The sequence below is a fragment of the Varroa destructor genome, unplaced genomic scaffold (genome assembly GCF_002443255.2).
Source record: "Varroa destructor unplaced genomic scaffold, Vdes_3.0 BEIS01000001.1, whole genome shotgun sequence".
NCBI classification, from domain to species: Eukaryota; Metazoa; Arthropoda; class Arachnida; order Mesostigmata; family Varroidae; genus Varroa; species Varroa destructor.
The window spans coordinates 31,988,488-32,009,603 of NW_019211454.1; the positions used below are offsets into that span (position 1 = coordinate 31,988,488).

Sequence of the window (21,116 nt, forward strand, 5' to 3'; positions counted from 1 at the left end):
ACCGCTGCAGATGAGACTTGTTGCGGAATAGCTACCCGCGATCATCGGAAAAAAAAACAGGAAACCGCTAGACCCAAGAGGCTTATGGAAGCACACAAATCCTGTCAATCAATATCATCGCCGACGCCAGCAAGAGAAAGAAAACTATCCTAACGTGTTGGAGCAGCCGGCGGAAGTGAATTGATACGCCAGCACTCGTTAGCTAGATGAGAATTTTTTACGCCGAATAGCCAGTGAATGTTCGCGTGCGCCTCTTGGTATTATTCATAGCGGTAATAATTCGACCTGTATCAATCATCACTCGAAGATGATCTCCCTTTTGTAGGCACACGAGCTGCATTTTGCCGCAATTCTGAAAGCAGCCTGTTAGCAATTCGATCCAAACGTTTCTTTCTAATGAATTTTAAAGGCAAATATCAAACTGTTTGACGGGAAATAATTTTTTACGAGTTCATATATGTTAATGGTTGACGGCACACCCTGATGTCATCTCTATACTATTCGACATTAGATCGTAGTGAAAACGTTTGTTTTGAGATTTTTTTGTCAGGAGAAACGTTCACCTTTGACAAGTACGCAAATATGGATGTAGATGTATAAAATGCAGCCGCTTAAATCTGGCCGCTTTGTTCCACTATTATACCTTTCGGTCAGCACTGATCACTTAATTACTTTTCTTATTAATGTTTTTTTTTGGGTTTTTTTCTGCAAATGGCGCAAAGGTCGCTAACTGGCTGTTAGTGGTACTACGGTCCGAATTGCTCAGTTTGGAAAGCCGAAACTGTAAAAGCTAGTAATTTCTAGCTGCCATAGAAGAAATCTATTTCCTATATTTAGATAAAAGCGTGTGGAAGAAAAGACGCAGTAAAAGAATACGCAGCAATACTTTTCCATAGTATGAGCAGTTTTATATGGGAAGATGAAGTCCGTCACTCACAATATTGCCAACAAATGAATAAGCTCTTCAGCTTGTTCCGTATGCGATATGTGAACACAACAATTTGCTGGCCTGCCTACCAGTCAGTTAACAGATCTCAATAACATTTCGTGTTAACACGTGTAATTTTTGTCGAGAACCCTAAAACAATGAACTGAGTAGTTTATTATGCTAGCACGATTACCACTGGACCCTGATCAGGGGTCTGCTCAATGAACAATACGCGTGCAAGGCACGTATATGTAAATCGCCCGTTGAACACTCTACTTTCACGGATCCTTGGGCTACATTATCCTAGCGGTAAATCGAATTGTCCCATTTCCTACCTACCTGCCTGCCTGCCCATTCAGCCGATGCGCGCGTGGCAGTTTCTTTTTATTTTCCTTAGGGGGTAATCGTAACCGCCGCCAAATATCAGTGACATCTAATCTTGAAGATACGTGAATGTCCAGGTTCGAATCCGAGCATAAACACGCTTCAACTCGTGCTGGGAGCCAGCCGTCTGTCTGACGGAGGGCCTAACTGCAGTGCCGGATGAAACATTTAATTATCGATCGCATAAATCAGTTCCTGGGACAGATCGGCGAGCTCGAGTAAATGCTGACGTTTAGAACACCTGCTGGATTTCTTCACCTGTGAAAATAATTGGATTTCAAAACATTTCTTGCGAAACCTGGAGCTATAGTGATCAAAACATAACATTAAATTGTTCAAAACCATTAACATATATACATATAAGAATTAATCTGAAAAAAAGGTAGAGCGGGGTGATTTGCCAACGTGAGTAAGGTGCAGTTTAACATGGTTTATTCCTATCTATCAGTCGTGTAGTATAGATTTATTTGCGGTTAACGTCAGCTGGTAAAACGTTAATCGAAACTACGTTTACATACATAGGCATAAAAATTTCTGACCGATAACGCTTTACCCTAATAGGTCCTTTAAGTTCGAACAAGAACTTCCTTTAGTTAGATCGCTTGCCTTTCCTGTACTTTGCAACTATCTAGCAACTTATCTCCGATTGGTACTTCCTTCAACTCTTACATGTACCATATACTTGCACGTTTAGCTATAGGCTATAAATCACAAACATAAAATATACAATACCGTATTGATTCGGCGATCTCGAACTGCTGCATGTTACAGCGTCAGGTTTCTTCGTCAGATCAGCAAACTAAACACCGCCATCCCTCTGATTATCAAATAGCGACGGTTTCGCTTCGCTGACATGTTTGATATTGCGTGCTCGATATTCTACAAAGTAGTTAATATTTATCGTTTCGTAAAGTGTCGATAGCTATATCAATCCAAGAGTTAACATCATCTTTGCCGCCACTTCTCAACAAGAAAGTACCACAAGCGAGTAACACTTGTCGTTAATTAAGAACCGTGAGCATATTTAAGGATCTTTGCGATAGAGAAATAGCAACACGTCTGCGCATTAAACGAATAGACATCTGAACCTTGGGCCTATAGCAATCGATGCCAGTGCTCCCTAACGTTCGAGAAGATCCGTTTCAGAAAGTCGAAGTCAAAACCAACGTTCTTCAATATTTTCTTCTACGAAGTTCAAGGTAATCTAATGTACTCTGTAGCCATATTGCGCAACATATGCAAGTAATAAGAATGAAATTTCTAACAACAGACTTTTGGACGAGACTGCAAGCTATGGAAAAATTTTAGGACGAAGCTTTGTGTGGATAATACAGACGAGAATAAAAGACAGAGCCATCATCGCACTCTGTCATGGTAGTAATTTTAAATAGCTGTTCAGAGCCATCACGACCACTTTCTTGATTTGTCTCGACAAAAAGAGGGTCATCAAATAGGAACGGCCATGTCGATTTATATCGGTGCGCTACAAAGTACGCTCTGATGGCGGTTCCCTCATTACAGGCCTTGTCCTTCATTAGAGATACATAAAATATGTATTTATTATGTTGGAACACCAATGTTTTTTACGTTTAACTCTCCACTGTTTATTTACATCTATAAACTATTCGAAAATGTTCTCGCTTTTACACGACAGGTTTTCACATAGAACTGTTGACAAGGGGAAGAATTTTCACGTCAATGCAAAACAAAGGGAACAATAGGTAGCTGTGGGAGATGCGCCTAAACCTAGAGTTAATGTAAACATCTATTTGACAAAATTCATGACTTGCGATTAGTGAAACTGGAAGTGTCTCGTACATTGAGAAACGCCAACGAGGTGGTCTACCAGGATCTATTTATGGCCCGACTATATTGGGTAAAAAATCTATTTAGCAGAAAATATAGGATAAATTAAACGAAGTCGTCAATCTCAACGATAATAGTTGGCTGCACATGTCAAATCCTATAGAAGCTGCACTGTAAGAACTCGAATAGATTATTTTCATAGACCCATCTTACTCTGCGGAGATCGCTCTGAAAAAAAATCACTTCTTCGGATCACTGAAAGATGAGGTTAGTAGCCGCACAGTGATTCTCACAGCCACGGTAGACGAGCAACTTACCTTAAAACTTTACGGCGAGACGAAACAAATAAATTGATATATAGAGTAGAGAATGATGAATGAAGAGCGCTGTTTTTTTTTTATTATGCGAAGTAACCAAAAGTATCAATTTCATGCTTAAAGTAACTTGAATTACCACTAAATTAATTTGATTCATGATAAACTTTTTGAATAAGCGCATATATTCAAACCTTTGGTTATGTTTAAACTTTAGCCTATTAATAATAATGTAAATCAACCTAAAGGGTTAGCGTTAATATATGCGTCTGGATTAAACCGCCGTGCAGCTGGAAGATGGCCGCAACACTGATTTTCTTGGTCGTCGAGTACCTCTGCATGCACAATATAACGCCTTGTTGAGGGCTGATCGGGCGCCGTCAAGCCCATCTGTGCCAATGAATTTTATCGGAGTTATGAACTTTAAAAACATAAGCGAGGGTAAGCAAGAACTTTGAACAGCGTTGTCTCAAGTTGTAGTACACATACTGATGCAAACTAAAAGGAACTGAAATGATCTGCTACTTAGAAAAGTTACCTTAGTTTGCCATTATGCCAGGCAATATAATATATAGTCGTGTTCTTCCTTTTATTATGTAGCTGGAATGATGTGCCATGTGCTATCTCAATCATTTCATACATCAATATACTATTTCGAGCAGTACTCGTCTCATAATCCGCACATGACACCTGGCAAAAGATTCAAACACACTGCTACGCCTTTAATACACAAAAAAGTGAGGCCAGCTCCAGCGACCTATTTAAGTATCTTAATTTGCGCAAGTCTGGTTGGAGCAAAACGCATGCCAGTTTTCCAGGGTCCTAGCAGTTCTTGCTGTCTAGCTGCCTGGGATATAAGGACATCATATATTTCGTTATTATTCTATTTGTTATCTAAGGACAACAGTTTTTGCGGGCACTAATCTATATCGAGCGATAATTTACTGTCGAAAGTCTCCCTTTGTTACGGATACACTTATGATAATTTATCGACCTCTAGCTATTGTAAGAAAAGAGCCTACTCTTACGAAAAATTATAGGAAACGCGTATGTGCTAGCACTAAGGTATAATTAATACAAATAAAATAATCATGGAATATATACTCAGGTATTACTATCAGCAAAACGGGGTATAAGTTATTTAAAAGCTCGAAGGCCTTTATTTTACATCGGCGCAACATATACAAAGCCTGGAACGATTATTGCGTTTTTTATTTGCGCCTGGTTTCTAAGACTGTATAGAAATGAAAAAAAATAGTTCAACGAAATTTTCTTAAAGAGTGTTTTCTAAAACGTCACTTTTTGCGAACATCTTTACCCAATATAATAATGGTTGACTACGACTGCAGCTAAAACAAATAGTTCAATATTTCAAATTTTCCTTTTCGCCTTCAATTTTGTAAACACCTACTACTTGGCAAAGGTACGAATGAGCAAGTTGACATTACCATGTCGAGTTTTACCAAAATTTAGCTCAATCACGTTTAATAATATAACAACATAGTAACCCAACGAGCTGCATGCGTTTATGTGTACTTATCCTGTTAAAGATGCTTGTTCCAAGTTTGTAGAACAAGTGCCAAGTTACGTTCTTGCATGTTTGCGTCGATATGTAAAGCCCGTTTTAGATCAATAGAAAAAAGATCAGATTAGATTTTGAGAGGGAGGGCTTTTTTTGCAGTGCTTCTCAATGAACTAATACTGGAAGTAACAATCTACTAACAAAAACGTTCTTTTACAAATTCGCTGAGCCCTGGTTGGGATCTGGTCCTCTTACCAGATCATTGTAGGCCTTCAAACCATTTAACTTCCTCTGAGGACGAAATCCCACCGACTCATCGAACAGTTAGCCATGTAATCTAGTTTCAACTGTTTAAAAATGGATGCACGTTCCCAGTAATTATGAGAAAAAAAAAAAAGAAAACATTTTCCTTGTGTTCTAATAGTAAATACTACATCCTCTGTTATATCGGAATGACCGTTTACATTAGGTTTTTGGTAATAATAAGGGTCATTGTCTAGCAGCATTAGATACTCATATTTTGCAGTAATATTATATAACATATTGCAGTAATATACACTCAGGTAACCTGGACTGATTCCTACGAAGGTGCGCTTAATATCTCTTTCAGCCAGCGAGATTATTGCTTTTACCAAACAGACACATTTTGATTTTCATATGCAATGAAAAGTAGAAACCAAGGAGAAAAACGTTTACTTGCACCGAATCTCCATTTGGAAATCCTCGATGAAGTTATCTGGGTGTCTAGTGAACAAAGTTAAATTATAAACGATGTAATTAAAATAAAATCCGGTCAACAAATTGACATTTTACATAAAAAATGCGACTTTCGAAATTATTCATGGTAAGCAAAGCCTAAGCTAAACAATCCATTCGCTTCCATTGCAAATTACATGATAATTGTACACCTAATCGACGATCTACCTATATTTATACTTATTTTAATAACGTTTTTTTTTTACTAACTTCAGCCCAGTGTAGTTCTATTTTATCTGCCTTAATTCTTATGGGCAATAACCGGTTGGCTAGAGATGTTTTAGCGATATCTAGCTTCGCCGATGCGCCGTGTGTCCTCCATGCAAAAGCTTGAACCCTTCAGTGCTGTTCCTCTTTCCGCTAGTACCTATCGAATCAGTAGAAAAAATTACGCCATGTGAATGACCACCAGAACACTAGAACTGAAGGACTCCTGATCGACCAACGATGGTTCCCAGACACCATCACCCGTTGGATATTATGTAATATAAAGTATCCGATGTGATCAGACAAGCAAATTCAAATCCAACAAACATACCGAATTAAATATGCAAATTAATGACCGTTTTTTTCAATTTAGTCACGTCTACTATGCAGTAAACATCATATATTAGCAACAACGTCAGTGTATAACATGGCGAAAGTCAGTAATGGGACAGGATTTTATTACTAAATCGTTGAATCACTAAACGTCTATTATCTGTTTTCATAGGTGGTAAAATTAACCTCGAGACGAAGAATTCAGATTACCCCAAAACACAAACGATTGTGGGATTGAAGTTCATGGATCAATGTCTTTGCCCCTGGCACTGGCTTAATTATGCGATGCAAGATGGAAAAGTGTCCCTTAAAAACTTGCCCAGTGTGCACAGATTTTCCACGAAAGTAAAAAGGTAACTATCGTAAAGACAGGTTACAATTCAAATTACTCGATAGTAGTAATATTTTTTTAATTTTACTCAGTAGAAATTTGCTCGTGCCCTGGATTTACACGGGACGAGCTTAACGACGACGTTTTGCAATTTGAAGATATCCATGAAGAAGTGGATACGTTCATGCTCGAGGGACATGATACCACGGCCATGGATCAGTCAATATAATATCCTCGAGAACGAAGAAATTCAGTTTTCGAGTATCCGGATATACATATCTGATGTACCTCGTTATATTAGTACGATCAATTTCAACTGTTATATAATTGTACGTTTATCATCACTGCTTGATCAGAGATGAAATCTAGTCATGTGCCGACGGCCGGCTTCCATATTACATATTAGAACTTACCCGACCCAGAACAACAATCTTCAGATAAATAAAACGAAGCGATGCGTTCCCCATGTCTACCTAGTTCCATAGGCATAGGCTTGTCGCGACAAGGGCAAATGGGCACGCCGTGTTACTTATTAGCTGGCATCTCATAAATGTCCTAGCACGCGTAAGATTTTAGACAAAAACTCAGCGATATAATGTAATGCAGAAATGTTACGCTACAAATATTTCTATATTATTAAATTACTTATTATTACGCCGGTATCTGTCCACAACTAGCTAAACTATGAGCTGTTCACCTTTAGAGATGTTCGCTTAAAGTATATCAGTCACGCATGAATTTTTTTATACTGATTCAAGTTACGTTTGACAATGTATATGACAACATCTATAGTCGTGCCTACCGCGTGCCTTAACAATATATTATGTCACAGCCAGCCCGTAATGCGCCAGCTGTAATATATTAAATATACTTGAAGGAATCGCAACGACTGTATCAGCCCGTGCCGATAATCGGTAGAAATATCAGCGAAGACCTTGAAGTTGGTATGATCACTCGGATGTTTTGCATAATTTGCTTTATCTCTAATCATGACATTATAGCGTTCAGCCTGTGTTCTCAACAGTATATATATATATATAACTCAGTGGATGACTATTGAGCGAAATATACCTTGTTCAGATATTTAATGTTGTTCTGTTGTACGCTTAAAGCACAACAACAAAGCATGAGTCCTTGTACTCAGGAGCTATAGCTAAATTAATCAGCATGTCCTTTATCGTCCTATGCGACGACTACTCAAGCCATTTGCTTTGAATTATAATAAATAAGTTAAGAAATAAGAGAGACTGATGAAAGATCAATTAAGTTGCTATGATCGAACGAAAAACTTAACTAAGCAACCATCTATACATGGAAGTATTGCCTAGACAAATGCGCCTACCTAGCCTTTCACTGCGCCAAAGTTCGTAGCTCCAATTCCCTATCTGTAGGTAACTATCTCACTCCTAAAGGTACCGACGTTTTATTTTCCATTAAGGGGGCACTTCCCGGAACTTACCGGACTCTTCAGGACCAGATCAGCACGCCACCCGTACCTTTTCGGCCAGATACAGAAACTCTGCTGGTATGGCCAGTACAAGCCCTATCTATTCACTGATGTTTATAAAGATCATTGTACTATAATGGCGCTTTACTACCATCTGTTGAAACAATCAAAATTTCAATATAGCATAAACGAGATGCGACCGTTTACATTCGAATGCACTACTCTGCTCACAATTCCCCGAGGCTAACATAAATATTTTCCTCTTTTATTATTTCTTTGCTATGTTATGTATTATAGTAGTATTATAATCGAGAAGGCATCTCGCACAATGCTTCCAATCTGTGATAAGATAATTTACGTACCAATCTTCGATTTCGATTGTAATGCGTAGAGAGAAAGCGATGATTTTGTCTGTTCTAAAGCGTTTCAGTCTCATCAACCACTGGGACAAACAACGGTTACTGCAGTGACGGTTTCGAGACCGACAGATGGCTTTCTCATGGAGTTCACCGTTAAGCCATAACGCTAACTTCGTGCAAGCCGACAATAATCAGCCGTTTTTTTTTGAAATTTTGCTCCGGCTCACCAATAAATCCCGTCGACGACACAGGCGGAACTCGCTGGCGATAATTGTGTGTGATGAGCTAATTTCAAGTTGTATGCTTGAATATCTACACTATATTCATAAATAACTCATATAATTTGGTCATAGAGATATATAAATATTTTATGCCCCACGTCATAAGTTTCAGTTAGCCGGTGGGTAGGCAAATAGAATATTGTACATAACAGACAAGCCTATAGGCAAGCCAATATTATGACCTCACCTAGAATATGCATATTACTTCTTTAAATCAAATAATACTGTTTCTAACGAATAGGGTCTTACAACGCGATTTATACGCCATGAAAAGCATGTGATATCAAGAAACAATTTGTCTGGTTTCCTGCGGATCATGCAAAGCGTACTCAAATAACGCTTGCAGAAATGTCGTCCCAGATATCGCTCCTGAGCGATTCGTGCCAATGTGCCTTGGGGCCCGCAGTCATAAAGTTAATTTGAAGTACCGGAACGTCACAGAACGTTGAAGGTGTATTTAACTTTATTTTGAACGGTGGCCTCAACAAACATTCAGCTCAGATTGTAATCTGTCTTTCGTTTCGAAGTTCCGCCAGCTGCGCCTTCGTAACGACCACTGCATCTTCTGCTGCCAAGGCTAGGGGTGAAAACATGCCAGCGGTGAGGACGCTCACCAAGCAAGCGACCATGCAAACATTATGAGACTTAGAAGAGTGAACTGCGCTTTACGACCTACCGTAGATAAACATGGAAAACGACATGCCGGTGGGTTATTAGGTAGACAGAAAACCCTTTCACGTGACAGACAGAAGGGATCAGCTATAAATTCACTAATTCCCCTTACATTTAAATATGATCTGATAAAGCCAATTTTAAGTGAAGCAACTGTTATATAAATCACAAACGCTCCATAGTTTAAATTAAATATCACTGGCCATCGTATTTGATGTTCCAACTGCTTTTTCTCATTGTTCTTGCCCCGTTAACATCTCTGTCAACGTTTGGTAGAGTTATATCATTGCGTGTAACATGTCCCCTTTTGCGTCCGCCTCAGTCAGCTGTTCACTTATCATAATACGTTCCAAGGTAGCAAATTGGCATAGCAAATTATTCCGTCGCCTTATGCGGACGTACCGTTATTGCAGTGACGGTTATTATTGTTGTTGTTGTTGATGTTGTTGTCGAAGGAACTATTCATATCGCTGCAAGCGCTACGTCTATCTGCTTAATGCTGCCCCAAGAGAAACGGTAATTGTAACATCAGTGCATGGGTCTTTCATGGATGCTAGTGAGAAACGCTTCCGATGTCTGTCTCTTTAATGAAACTTCATCGTACGATATTGGCTTACGCGGTTAACATTGACTAGGTCAGTGTTCTATAACTATGGGCTAGAAAAAGGAATCTACGGTAAGGATTTATACAGTCTGATCATGCGAGAACCAGGCTAGCTGTTTCACTGCGAACTACGCTTTTCACATCGTGCGATCGTGCACAGGTAACTACTTGATGTTTTTGAGACAAAACACGTGGAGTACACTGCTTTTTTGTTGGTCTTATCGGTTACCGTTTTACTGTGTGGTGATCAGTGCGGATACGAATTTATCGGTCTGTTTGTATCCCTGCAATGCTCGGGCATCGGCTTAGGGACTCGACGATAGAAACACGCACAGTAAACGCGTGCATCGCAAACCAAAACAATAGCCCTCATTCTTCTCAAACAGTCGAAACTGGGCCGCAGCTATTACTAGGTAGGGTTAGCTTTGACGAGCGCCTCCTGGGGCCACCATATGGCCGCTAATACACGTTCATGACACAATGAAGTGGAGCGCACCGGGGAGAAGGGCAATCTGATGACATTTGCAAACAGCTTTTTTTCCAGACGCACTCATATGGCATGTTGGTTTCAACAGTTTTGCTAGTTCAACCATAACTCCACGCGCAGCTTTCTTTTTTACATCCTTTTGGCTTTTTTATTTGTTCCTGATCATCTTACGAGCCATTAATACCATCTGTCTTTCACTGCGGGAAGCACAGAGGTCGACAGTGTTTTGATCGTGAATTTGCTTCGTTTCGCCAACGTTCACGGACGCTGTCGGTTACCCAGAAAGGTCCTGCCGGGCAGACGTCACACAAGATGTAGAGCAAAGCACGGACAACACAGTTTGCTCCTTCAGACGTAGCCTCGATGCGCCGTCTCCTAAAACCAAAAAAAAAACAGCTCGGTCCAGCTAGTAACTAAAGACTGCTACCCCTCCTCTATATTACACAACGACGGTAGTCCTATAATATCGACAGGCTCCCGCTAATAACGGTTACCTCTACTACTATTACTGCCTGGATGTACCTCATAATCGGCGGAGTCGATCCGTCGTCATAGAGGGGTTACTCTCTATGGCAACGACTTGTTCGCTCTGCTGACGAGTCGGCCGCCACTCTCACCGTTTATCCATTATAGCATCTTTATGTGCTCGTAGTTGCTGCTCAGTGCTGCTATCGATGCTGATGCTAATGCAGCTGACGACAGCGAAATATAAGAATTGGTAATTTAATGCCGTCTATCGGAAGAAACACGAGGTAAGGCGAAGGAGGCCAAACGACGTCCTGATCATAAAAATTAAATATGTGTTATGTCGCTCCTTTTTAGACAGCAAAGCATGTAACAATTTAGTCGTTCTTCCACAAGCTGATACGTCGGTTAGTATAGTTCAAAGGAAATCTCTGGAGAAAAGCATTGCTGCCTTACCCTCTTCGAGGGGACCGTCCCTCTTAGTATTAGTGTGTACGTTTTTTTGAGCAAGGTCAAAATCAAACTCTAACCACAATTTCAACAACTGCAGCCTACCTGCCATTTTATCGAAACACAAATGCTAGGACTTTCTACGTTTTAGAGAATATTAGTAAAAATTAAAGATAAACTATACATCTGTTGAAGATATCGTGAAATGCACGGGGCGAATTTCTGAAATGAGCTCCAAGGAACCCTGCAAAAGCAAACAGTTACAGTCCTTTGAGACGTTTGTGATACTACTTATTACTTCTGTTCTTGCGATATACCTTGAAGCAACCTGAATGCTAACCAGAACGGTCGTAACTTGTCCGTCCAAAGATTAAATAATTTGAGACATATCGTTCGAAAGTCAGGTTCCAATGAGCGCACCATGAAGTCATCGTTTCACAGTACTGCTTGCTCAGAAATAGCTCAAGTGCATGTCTTCGATCAAAAATGCTACCCTTCTACGATTATCTTCACCATATGTCATTAATGAAGGGAAATACCAAATGATTCATACACAGGTTAGAGCTATCCCTGTTGGCCGTCGTTAGCCATGTATTGACGGCATAACAGTGCATTATTATAAATCAGATATGTCGTCATCAAAGTCTATAGTTTAGGTCGTCCGGTTTATAGTTAACATATACCTTCAGAGAAACTTGCCACTCTTGCTATATCGCATCATATTGCTTTGCTTTGAGAATCGCCATTATTTCCCAAAACAGCAGGCTCCAATTTAACAATCATGGCTTTTCTTTTTTGATGGCATTCGATTCAGGTTTCATAGGCACATTTCTTAAAGAAGCACTTGTCGAGTTCGTTTCAGGTTCTTAAATTATCTGGGTGGAACAAATCCATCCTCATGCAATTTCAATTTGTGACAAGACGCGGTTATTCACCTGCCCCCTTACAACGGTCAGCGACCACATAACCCTTTCGACTGCATGTTTTACTGCGTCGTCTGTAGTTACTGAAACCGCTCAAAATGCCCCTACGCAGTGTCGTCACTATGCCATTGCAAATGAAAAATGACGAACTTGATCGTGCTACGGCCGAAAGCGTACAGCGACATATTCAGTACGTAACACGAGAGGCAGAGTTCTCTATTCGCTAAACTGCTCGTAGGAAACGATGTCGCTAAACGGAGCCTATTTCAAGAACAGCGCTAAGACAAAACCTTATTTCCGCGTTTTCACCCATCCTATTCCTTAGAACCAGTTTACCTAGCGCTACTTATACGACGCGCTTTTATTGTCGCTAGCAGCATTACGTTAACGGAATCGTTCGACGATGTACCTATTTTGCCACGTGTCCATTCCTGGACGCTGCGCGTTCTATTTGCGCTAATAGCCAATATTCTTCACTTTGCCGCTTGTTTTTTTTTTTGTTAGTTATATGGGTATTTCCATCTCTCGCTCTCTCTGAGCATTTCAATGGCTACAGGGCAGGATGCTTTCACTTGGTACTACGGGTCTGTTCGCTTCGTTGGAAAAAAGAAAGCAAGGAATAGACATTTATTACACTCCATCACGATTGACAGCTCTTCGACATAGTAACAACTGTTCGAAGTTCACACAAAAACATCGAGTAATCTTCAAACGAAGCGAGTACATGGTTGTACTTGCAAAGTCATGGTTATACAGTTCAAAGTAATTTTGCGTATCAATATTGTATTTATTAGTATCATCACTAGTAGTCACAATTGTAAACAATGATCTGCGACTTAATACTCGGTTGAACTAAATCCAGTACAGGTTATCCCAGACAATCCCTTTCACTGAAGTCAATCATTTTTATTTTGCCTGTGTTCTCTGAGTTCGACGTCGGATTCAAGCGAGCTGTAACGCCAGCGAGTTATCGAAGCTTGTAAACGCTGCGGATAGTCTGATGTGAGACCAAATACTTGACTTTCGCACCCTTTCAAAGTAAGGAACTCGCTATCTTGATAACTACGTAGGCAACCTGAAATGATTCCACTCTAACACGATTTTTTCCTTCGTTAAACACTGCTTCATTTCTCAAGATAATCCCAGTGCAGGTCTGATCATCGAACGACATTCCCATGCCTAAGTCGTCCAAATAGCATCTTGGCTTGCAAAATACGTGTTCGCAAGTGTGATAAGCCTTATCATTCGATGAGATTTCCGCCGTCCGAGTGAAACTCTAAGCCTAGCAAACAGGAAAAGGTCGATGAAGATCAACTGTATTTGGCAAATGCAATGGATGGATGATGCCAATCAGCTTATCGTGAATGCTTGCCGTCGCGACCAGTACGCTATTTTTTACTGGTGCTCGTCTTCATGCGTAGTGTTCCCGATATTCCCGAAAATCGACTAACACAATTCCATGACTACTCCCAAAATACGGTTACAATCACTCCCCCGCCAATAGAACAGTTCTTATCGTTCACTGTATTGACGATGCCTTTTCAACAGGGTTTATAGTCTTGGATGATTAACCGCGCCACTCCACGTAGACTAGCTTTTTCATGCCAAAGTCTTCGGTCAGTGATATGATAAACACGCTTTTTCGAGACGCCTCTGCTATCTCTTTAGCCTTAGCTTGACAGTTCTCTAGCACTGTTTGATGCAGTGTTTTTTTTTTTTTAATATTTCCGGCAGTTTTAGTTTTTAGCCATAACACATCATCAACTGTATTCTGCAGGCCAAAATTTTGCCGTGGCAAACGGTACTACAGGGTCTCCGTAAACAGGATTCATTTCGATTTTAGTTTGCGTGTTCGTATTGCCTTTTAACAGCAACAGCTCAACGACAATTGTTTTTCCACTGAAATACTAGCGTTAACTGTAACACGAGTATTGTTCAACGCATGCCGAGTAATAACAAATAACGCCGCTGTTATTTTGAAACCTCTATTAGTCCTCACTATAATAAACAGAATCGGAGTAGAAACTGAATAAAATACAAGTGAGCCTTCAGTGATGGCTGAGCAAAGCTAAGCACGTTATAATCTCACGGCTAAACTTCGTTTCACTAGCTGTCAGTGGCTCACCGCAGTATTAGTTACATACATTACATATACGAACTTACGCGGCGTTTATGGTCATTTCAGTTCATTGACCACGACGGCTAGAAGCTGATAGAACAAATTTATTTCGACTAGCTACGAAACGTCCTTATCTAGGCAGTAGATACTTCACATCTGCTACCAACCATGGCTATATACCATACATACATATTCCGTACTACGCGAATGTGTTTTGCAGGCAAGAGCATCCTATCCCTCGACATAGTGACATAGCTATAATAGCGAATTTGCTAGCCTCCTAACTTCAGTCATTATGTGCGTTGAAGATTTTTCCCGATGCCACCTTTTTACATCCTGTGATTTGGTTTGTCGACAGTAAGAACCTGCTCTCTCAAGCGGTTCTACGCGATGAGTTATGTCCGATTTTACTTCACGGGACACTAGTGGATTCTTAGGGGGGCGCATTATATTTGCTTCGGATCTTTTGCGCCAAAATAAAAACAACGTACCGTGTACTTGTACTGCTCGTACGCCTCAGAGTAAACAGAACGTATCAATATAAATTAATAGCATAACTACATTTTCAACCTAACAAACGTCCTCGAGCCAGGCGTCTAGCAACTTCGTGGAACTGTCAGAAAATGGAGAGAGGGAGGGCGGGAGGGAGGGAGTCAGACCTAGGTACGCAAATGAACTGCAGCATAGTTTAGCTCTGTTAGTTACAATTAAAGACATGTCACGAAAAACAGGTAGAACGTACGGTTTTCTACGTCGAAAAACACTGAGGATAACCCAGCCGAGCGTTATGATGGCGATAACACAGTCTTAAGCCACCGTTCAGATAAGCATTTGCTGTCAGTATTTTCTTTCCGCAATGGCCGTCGTCAGCTTGTTCAATCCAGCAGCTGGCAACAAACAATTCATGGGTGTGACGTGATCTTCGCTTGTTTGCCTGGCTGGTCGGTTATAGAGCAGTTTCGAGGGGTAAGCAAAGCTACTAGGATGCATCAGACGAAGCGTGACAAAGCTATCGAACAAGATCCGTGGCATTTGTGCTGGCTCGTTTATTCACTGAAATTTAGCCAGGCACTAAACAACAAAATGTGCTTACGAGACAGTTGACTTTGTGGCCGGTGCAGTAGAAACACTTCCAAAAATAATCCGCCAAGAGAAGTTTAGTATGGGGGTAATCTCAACAGGTACCATGTACACGTACAGTTTCACTATGGCGTTTCTTCAATTTACCCGGCGAATAAATCACGTTTCGAGTTCAGGTATAGGGGAGGTATGATAAATTATAATAGCTCAGTACGGATGCGGCCCACGTTTGCTGGCGCCTAATCGGCATGAAATCTATGATCATTCGAAGGTCTACTGAAAATTCACTTATCTAATCACACGCTGTTTATCGCGCGTAACAATTTAGCAGAAAACGTCTTGTAGACAACAGACAGTGACGGATACGCTAATTCAATTGGCTGACCTCTGAGTTAGTGCATGGACGTGAACCTAGTCGGATTCGCAATATTTTCGCGTCTACGACAAGATGAGACCAAAACAACAGGATGATTATCACTCAAGGATGCAAGAAATAGCTACTTAGAACCATGCCATCTTTCAACATCGGTAAGAGGAGATTAGGTCATATAAACACCACCAGTTGCCCTCATTGTTACACTGGCCAACAACAACAATAACAGTAATAATTTTTATTACTGTTATAAACGCGTACCAAAGCAATAGTACATACTTGTTGACGGTGTTGATGATACTGATTCAGAAATGTAATCCTATAAATTTGCCAATGCAGACACATACATGCTCGACCTTTCTACGATGTATATAATGTATGGGCGGATATGGGGCAGATAAAGTTTGCCTTCTGAGTTTTTTTTTTCCATATTGTGCTTCATTGTCGCTAGTGATAATTAAGTTGTTTTTCTTATTGGCGGTGGCGATTGCAATAGAAGCATTGGCCATATATGGCGTAATTCTCAATCGTTGTACGTGCGTAAAACTCGAAAACGTTCAGTAATTCAAGGAGTAACGATACTGGTTGTGGCTGGGCTTCTGCAGCTAAAGAGTCGGTTACATTTTCGCTTTTTCGTCCTGTAACTCTGCTTTAGCGTACATGTTAGAGGAATTACTTTTAAAGTTAAAGCAATAAGCCTCAGACAAAGACAACAATAACAACAACCACGAGAAGGTTGCAGGGAGTGAAGTCAACTTTCTTAGAGGCTGCAGAGTTGAGCATCGCAATTATTCGATCCGAGATATGTTTTGCGGATTTGTTTATTTATAGTTCACAATCTTTCAGCGCGTAGCTTGCTTAGCGATAGTATTAAGTTTAACTGGCTTTTGCTGATTTTTCGGCTGATACCGATCACCTGGAGCTTAGCTGGACCATTAGTAATGGAATGTAATGTAAAACCCATTGCTAGCTAGCAATGAAACTTTGCGTTTACATTTTTTAGCACTACGTCATTCCCTCAATTCACGGATTTCTGCTTACGACTTTGATTTTTTTCATGCCACCTTTTTTGTCGTTGAAGCACAATGGGTCAGTTGTATCGGCAGGCGGTATATATGAGCAAACATAGTCTACTGACAACGAGGGATGCCAAATGTCGTCTCACAGTCTGCAAGTATTTGTAAACATCGTTAGCAATGAATCAAACATAACCGTAAGCATATGTGTTCTATTTAAGGACAGATTCTGGCTGATAGCCGTCAGCCATGAATAGCACAAAAAAAACATACAACGTTGGACTGCTTTAGCTCTACGAATGTAGCGCCGAGTAACGCCCGTTAGGGATCCGTAATTACGCCACGCCTCGCCTCGCCTCGCCTCGCTGTCTTCTTGGGGCTTTTTTTATTTCGACCATCGGCCACTGAGGCGATGAAGAAGTACATGACCCGAGCGTTCTGGTCTAATAAGTACCTGAACATTTGCTTCCTTAACAGGCTGCATCTGTGATTGTTTACATTGACATTGGGATTCTATATCTCTATTTGTTCATACACGTTTAGAATCGGCCTGATCGGACTCGTACCCAAGGTAAGCGGAGTGTGTTAAATTATTACTGCGTATGCTGGAACGGACTCAGGGCTTGCATCGCTACGAAAACACGAATGATATTATTGCATTATAGGCTCGTTCTGCACTCTACAAAAAGTCATTGCATGCATAATTAATACTCTCATCTTTTTTTTTACGTATATCTAGTGGCACACGTAGTGGGCAAGCTTGATTGTGGGCGCTTTGAAGTCCTTGATGTCTTTTTCCGCTATCTTCTTTGCCAGTTGGCTGTTGTTTCTTTTTCCCCTGTTACACTGCCTGTTGTTGTTGGTTAGGCCAACATTTTGTATCTTCTTCTGCGGGGCGGCGACACTTCTCTGTCAGCAGCGCTCAGCTGCTGGATATGAATCGCACAATGGTCTTTCCGTCGCAACGCTCCTCTTACCCCCCACCCCACCCCACCCCACCCCCACCCACCCTGCAGTAGAACTGGAACCGGAGAGAGTGGAGGCAAGACGGTTGGAAAAGGAACCAAAAGAAGTGGTCCGTAAGCGTTTTTTTGCATTTCTTTCAGAGTGGCCACTCGCTCGTACAGCCTGCAACGATGAAAACAAAAACGCAAGCGGAAACGAGACGAGGGGAGAGCCAAGTGACTGCAGAGACCAGCTGCTAAGACGCCTTTCCATTCCATTGTTACCACGCGAGGCATACCAAGATGAGACGCTGACATCGACTCGATGTCATGTCAGCTAGCTGGGTATTAGTCGCGCTCTCGGCAAACAATCAAATAACTGAACTGCACAGAGGGGTAGAACAACAACAAAGTAAGGTCGTTCGCCGAGATCGGTGTCGTCGTGCTGATGGCGGCAGCCATGCGAGACCGTTCGGTATACAGTACGACGCACTTATCATAGACAGATGATCGCGCCGATATTCTGGATAATGGTCGACAAACAGAGAGACATACACGAATACACTACTTGCTAGCCCACAGAGTAATATAATCAGTAGTGCAATATGGGCTCGACTTTCTTTCGCTTGGCAATTTTGTGTCCCCAGTTGGGAGTACCAGTTCGGCTCTGTGGTTTCACTGAAGACACAAAAGAGCATCTACGTAAAAATATCGGTGCACGTAAATTAAACGTAAAACATAATGATCCGCTTTTGGTTTGCTTTTATGGTACGATAAGAACAATCATATCGGTTTTCGGATCAGTTGCACAACGAACCTATACCTCCCCAGGTTAAGCAATTTGGAATGGCTTGCACAGGGATGAAGTTCTGTCCAAAACTAACTTAAACTACTTGGTATGTTTTTTGATGGAGCAATGGCGAATTGAATATAAGTAAGCCAAATTCTACTATACGTATCGACAGTAAAGTATGGCTCAAGCAGAACGTCCCAATGATATGTTTTGAAGTCGTTCGTTTTAACAAGGTCTGTTGTCTTAAGAGCAATGGTCTCATATTAGCACCCCACTAAAGAGCCGAATAGTACAGCAGCTAGCATTCCGTATCCTCAGAGACCACGAAAACATCATGACTCAAGTAAAACTGTAAATTTTGTAAACCACATCATGGTTGAAGCGGACGATTGACGCTTTGCTAGGTCTGATCGCCGCTATGACCTGTATATTGCCCGATCGCTTGCTGGTGCTTGGCATTAGCCACGTGAGAAAATGACAGCCCATATTTGATACCGATGTCACTGAAAATTCGGTCCCGAGCGCTGCTTAGATTCCGCCGGTCATCTGATAAGGCTGTTGGGGATCTTGTTCTCCATGACTAGGTTTTAAAAAGTCAAGGATTAACGACATTATGATACATTAGTAGATGATAGATACTGTTTCAATTGAAATTTCAATGAATTTTTTATTTCTTCAACAAAACAGGCGTATTGTTACTGGACTCGCTGTGTTCTATTAGTTCCGTGTAGTTTGCTCGGAGTGCGCCGCTTTAAGTATTAGTGATGACGCTGTGGGGTCCTTCGGAGGTTGCTGCCAAATTTCGTCGTACGGCAATTTGCGCCTATAATGATTATACCAACACAGAATTTCAGTAGACCGCGTTCATTTAATGTTTCCATTTGTCACAGAACCAATTCTGTATTTAGATACCTAAGCATTTGACCTAGTATACGAGCTCAAAGGAAGGATCTAAATGTTTTACTTTGAAATATTTGTGGTTGGACGACTTGAAAGCAGACGTTGTCTCAAAATTGTAGCCAGGAGTTCTAAGAGTGGCCATGACGCACACGGCGAATGATACTTTGTTGACCCCACCAGAATAAAAACATTATAACACTATTGACAGTTTAAAGTAATTAGTATAATGTTATTCAGTCAGAATTCCTCAAACAAAATACAGTTTCTTGAGTGACATCTGTCCTATAGAAATATAGTCGTTTGGTGGTTAAGGCCGGTTAGCCGACACTTAACTGAACGTCAGCAGCGACGTTATATACGTATGAGATGGAATATATGCACTTTTAATTGCGCAGTCGAAAGTAAAATTCGTACATAAAAACGCTTTTCGCTCAAACGTTTTCTTTCAATTTGCTCTGGTAGGGATTCTTTGTGTGCCAGTCATATCTGCTTTATATTGACGAGCTTAGTTACTCTCGATGACAAATACATCATTTAACGTAACGAGCCGTTACCCTTTCAGCCTCTGTCACCGTAACGCGTACGCAGTGGTAACCCGTTAGAAACGAGTCCGTTCTTCCTGGGTCGTCGATTTTTACGAGTCAATACAGCCAGCGGCGGCGGCAGCAGCAGCAGCAGCAGACAGCTGTTTGACCACATGTGGCCATTACATAAGAAATGGTTGTATAAACAATATACATAGAAGGCAATCGAGCACCATCAGATACGTCGTATTTGATTATATTTGCACCTTCATCATGTACCTGCATCTGTGGATGCTTACCTCACCGGTCGTACCTACCGTTTAGGGCAAAGTATCGGCCATACACGGACACCTACTAATATACCAGATGCTGTCTTACAGCGTTTTAAAATAGTTTCGTCGACTATTCATAGCAATGCGTCGTCGTATTATTGAATGACAGGTGGTTCCAGCAGGCCTTTGTACGATAGTAGTGTTTTTATGTCGATTTGGTATTGTATTTATACGCATGTATTCGCGTCGATGTTTCCCTCTGTTTATACGCCTGTTTGTGCAGGTAGGTAAGAATGTCTTTGCCGTGCGCATCACACTTAGCATCGACCATATCAGCCAGAAAAGCAGCGTCTATGCACCGAACCTGCTCCTTGTATAGAGCCTACATGTGTTCTCGGGACGTTGATCGTGCGAGGTAAGCACTCGCTGGTGATCTTTCCCTACCAGCAGTTAAGAACGTATTGTAGATTCCGACTTTGGATGTGAGAAGCGCAGGCGGTGGCGACTGACTGAACAGAACAAAATATTATGACTCGAGGCACCTCGGCATTTCCCCCCATGATGAAATTATGCAGTAACAGCAATACTGGCATTAGCAAAAGCAGAATAGTCAGTCGCAACATTAGCAGCCATGGCAGACAGCCCACCCGCATGTCATTCCCGTGAGCATTCGCACTCAATGCTGTTTACAATTTGGCTCTTACTCTCCGTCTCCGATTCGACCAGTGGCTATGGCGACGGCGCCGTATGCGCGTCAGCCGCAGCCAGCGAGGGTAGGGACATAACCCTCTAAGCATCGCTCGTGAGCCCGTATATATACAGCCCG

The 21,116-nt window shown here is 41.2% G+C and overlaps 1 long non-coding RNA gene across 4 annotated transcripts; it reads right to left on the reverse strand.

Moving 5' to 3' along the window:
• Positions 1-919: 919 nt before the first annotated feature.
• LOC111243225 (uncharacterized) lies at positions 920-16,377 on the reverse strand. Of its 4 annotated transcripts, none has more exons than XR_015317854.1 (4): positions 16,121-16,377; positions 10,954-11,210; positions 2,045-10,806; positions 920-1,570 (listed from the first exon to the last, which is right to left on the reverse strand). It is a non-coding gene; the product is annotated as an uncharacterized LOC111243225 (long non-coding RNA). The 4 variants fall into 4 exon arrangements; XR_002670380.2 differs by lacking the exon at positions 10,954-11,210 and adding an exon at positions 15,131-15,459; XR_015317853.1 differs by lacking the exon at positions 10,954-11,210.
• Positions 16,378-21,116: the final 4,739 nt, after the last annotated feature.